This window comes from Ambystoma mexicanum, chromosome 4p (assembly GCF_040938575.1).
Source record: "Ambystoma mexicanum isolate Mex_15411 chromosome 4p, UKY_AmexF1_1, whole genome shotgun sequence".
NCBI classification, from domain to species: Eukaryota; Metazoa; Chordata; class Amphibia; order Caudata; family Ambystomatidae; genus Ambystoma; species Ambystoma mexicanum.
This window is the reverse complement of record NC_090927.1, coordinates 1,223,419,018-1,223,423,182: the sequence shown is the minus strand read 5'-3', so window position 1 is coordinate 1,223,423,182 and position 4,165 is coordinate 1,223,419,018.

Sequence of the window (4,165 nt, the reverse complement as noted above, 5' to 3'; positions counted from 1 at the left end):
CTTGCCTAATTGCTTACTCTTACCATTAAAAATGGAGTAAACCTCATCTGTGTCCTTCAGTGCCTCCGTGGTTACAGGTACCTGATCAAGCGTGGAATCCGGGGAGCAGTTATTTTCCGTCGATGTAGAAGGTGTCTGGGATTCATGGTTTGCTCCATTTGCGCTGTGGTTAACACTTCTAATGGCATCTTTGAAGGTGGAGACAACGTCTCCTTCAGACAGTAAGGTTGAATTCTGTTCATCACATTGTCCATCCTTTCCGCCAATGTTCGTAGGTCATCTCGGAGAGATGGTCATTGACATGGAAGACATCAGTGATGGTTGTAATACTTGTATGATTTTTTTTAACTAATTCTTCTGAATGGTATTTGCTCTCAGGTTTCCTTGTATTGGCTCTATGAAAAACCAGCCGAATCTTAGGGTATTCATGCTCCATCATAGAAGATTCTGAGCTAGAATTGTCAGATGACGATCTGCTCATTGTAGTTTTATGCCCTAATTTTACATTTGTTGCTGCTTGTTTCAAATTCGTTTCATTTGGTTCGAGGCAGGTGGCTTTCATTCTTGGTGGAGAATCTTCGCCACTACGTGTTTGTCGCAATCTTTTTTGGGAGCAGTGAATTCTAGGTGAGGCACTGTCATCCATGTGTCTCCGTTTCAAAGGACCACTTTGCCATTGCCCCCCCTTTTGTTCGCTGTTTTTGTTTTGTTAAAATCCTGATTGTTTTCACTCGTACTATCATTCGAACCATTCACATGCTTAGGTGTGTAGTTGGTGGATTTTTCCTTGTTGCGTGCAAAATATATTTTTGTCAGATCCTGGAGGAGTTTGTTTACTACTTCGATATAGTCTCTCATCCTATTTTGGAAAGCTGTATTTGTTTTGACTGACACTCTGCACGACTCTCGTTCTGTCAACGTGTCAGGAGGCATGGCAGGAGTGGGATCGGCCGAGAAATATGCAACCGAGCCAGGCTCCTCGTCAACGTCAGCTGTGCTGCCCTGCCCTTGATCTTCCAGCCTCCACAGGGGGGCGCAGCACGAAAACACACAACGCGAAAGCCCACAGGACGACACCACCGCCCTTGGCGCCGCACCATGCTTGGCCAACGCAGCTCCAGAGTTCGCACAGGGCACCAAAATCGCTCGAGCCAAACACCTCATCCTCGATCATCGCCCCGTCAGTCACATGAGCCACACTAGCCCTGGCCCGCCGGAGCTCAGGGGCGGCCTCCACCGCCTCCTCTGCCTCGGTCAGCTCCAGCGCAGACGCAGGCTCTGCAGAGCTCCAGGTGAGACCATTACCATCCTCTGGATTATTTACAATTGTGTTGGCGTTAAAGAGTCTCAGGGCACATCTTTCCTTGTTCACAGGGTTGGGCTGGAGAAGGCAATCAGAACATGCAGTTTCAGGGCTAAGGATACAGGTGTCTCAGCTAGTAATGATGTTAAGAGCCAGACCAAGCTTTTCTCCTGCTCGCAGGGTGAGCTCTCCTCCCCGCTCAGGTCACCACCTGCCAGCATGGGTAGGGGTATGTGTAGGGTATGTGAGACCGATTTAACTGGGCACCAGGCGTATCATTGTTGATGTTAAGTTTAGGTGCACTACTCAGGTCTTGTCGGCAATGATTTTCAATATTCAAACACCCACTCCATATTTTGACCGCACGTTTTATTGTAGATTTGAGGGATGAAATAATATGCTCCTCGGATATGGGTCCATCACGTACATTTCCGGGAGAAGGCAGTTCCCCACCTTCCCGGCATGATCTGCTAAGTTCAAGTGAGTGTCTACATTTTCTGTAAGAGAAGGAGGCTTATTACTGCAACAAACACTCACTTGTAATTCTGGAGGTAATTCTTCAGATTCAGGGCACATTCAGAGCCTGCATTGCAACTGTGACCGTGTCAGGGGTTGATAGGGTTGATGGATGTGCTGATGAGAGTGTTTTCTCTTGTTAGTAGTCAGTAAGTCTCTGGCAGCCTCCATTTTGTAGATATGGAGGTTGACTCGCTCCACGAGCTCCTAAGACTACAAAGACTCAGCTGGACTCTACGGCCGCTCCGCTGTGAGTGAAGGTTTTTAACAGTTTGTAGAAAAAACAACTCCTCCAGCAATTGAAAGGAAATAAACACTCCACACTCCAGCTCCAAAGACTCAGCTGGACTCCGTGGCCGCTCCGCGGTGAGCCGAGGTTTTTAACAGTTTGTAGAAAAAACAACTCCTCCTCCAGCAATTCAAAGGAAAGAAACACTCCACACTCCAGCTCTAAAGACTCAGCTGGACTCTGCGGCCGCTCGGCTGTGAGTCAAGGTTTTTAACAGTTTGTAGAAAAAACAACTCCTCTTCCAGCAATTGAAAGGAAAGAAACACTCCACACTCCAGCTCCAAAGACTCAGCTGGACTCCGCCCATGTGGAACATTAAACTAGCGACAATGTGGTCGGCCCGCTTGTGCCTAACTGCCCGTGTGGTGTGGGCATCACGCAACATTGCTGTGTCAGGTGCCAGCGGGAGGACGACTCCGCCAGTACCAAAGCCTGTAATCAGGGGTGGACTGGGAGCCAAAAGAGGCCCTGAAAATAATAAGTGGCCGCACATTACACATTTTCAGCAAGGCCAACACTTTTCCTATGAGAAAATGTGAAAATACCCCACAAGGGTGCAACGCCTACTGGGAAATCCCCAGAGTTCCCCAGAGGCTAGGCCAGCCCTGCCTGTGATCCTGCTTCTTGAACTGGGAAATAAGCTGCGGTGCGGTCCTCGTGTCTGCAGGAACGAAGATCTGCTGTCTTACCCCTGGTGGAGCTGTGCCGATGTTGCTCCGGAGAAGAGAAGGAGAGTGAGCACACTGGGATGTGGCACGCAATACAGATCTCTACACAGTGGCCCTGCGTGTCATTGAGTGGAAGGCACGTGCCGCTGGGCAGGATCCCCCAGCTTTTCGCACGTGTGGCAAACTCTTTTTAAAAAAGAACACAAACGGTTTGGCCAGTACTGTGGCACAGCACACCAAAACATAATTTGATGTCAAATGCAAGGAAGGCCATACAACCAATATATGTGCAGGAAGGTTTCACATACCTCCCAGGGCCCTCCAGGCCTCTAAATACTGCTGTGGTACACAAACCACCATTACCATGAAAGGACCCAGAGGTTGTCGTGGAAGTTAGGAGACATATATACATTTAGGAAACATTTGATGTCCACAAGTACTAAAAGGCACAGTTTACCATGAAATACAAACTGTTTCAGTCCACAAGGAGCCAGGAAGTGCATTACCATCCCAACTGAGGAGCGCACACAGTCAGCATGTCTGATGCGGCGAGCCTGGCGGTGCCCGTCATGCCACCTGGGGCTCTGCCCTTGAGACTTCAAGTTAATCTTGTCATGCAACTACCCACCCATTTAGATCTTTCCGAGACAAAAGCCTGGGGCCCAGGTGGAAAGGGTGGGCAAGGGAGTTTGATGTGTACATTAAAGCCATAGGCCCCCTGGAAGATGAGAAAAAGCACAGCCTCCTGACACTGGCAATTGGTCCCAATGTATGTGATATCAGTTCCCCGCAGGATCTACTGACACCTACGTGGGGCTAAGAACTGCTCTCACAGACTATTTCATGCCACACACCAATGTAGACTATGAATGTCATGTATCCCACACAACCAAACTGTCCAAACGAGAATCAATGGATGCTTTCGTAATGCACCTCCGCATTCGCCTCAAATATTGTGCCTTTAATAATTACTGTAACGAAGAGGCATTGCGATCTCAAATTATTGCAGGATGTGAATTTGCCGACTTCAGCAAAAGACTGCTTCAACAACCACAGTCACTGGAAGAAAACCTGCGCCTAACGAGATCAGATGTGGCGTTAGCCCTCCAGGTAGAAGCAATGAGCAATGTGAAAGTCTCCACTGAGTAGTCGGAGGTCGTCAACAAAATGGAAACAACACCACCACATAAAGGTAACAGAGAACCTTTTTGCTACCAATGCAGATACAAGTTTCCCCATGACAATGCAAGCCCAGCTCTAGGACATCCATGCTTGGTGTGTGGAGGAGACAACCACTTTAGGGCCGTTTATCACATGTATCGCAGTCAAGCACGAGATGAAGGGAGTGGTGGTGGGGTGCAACACAGAAGAGAGAAAGCTCAGGGACCT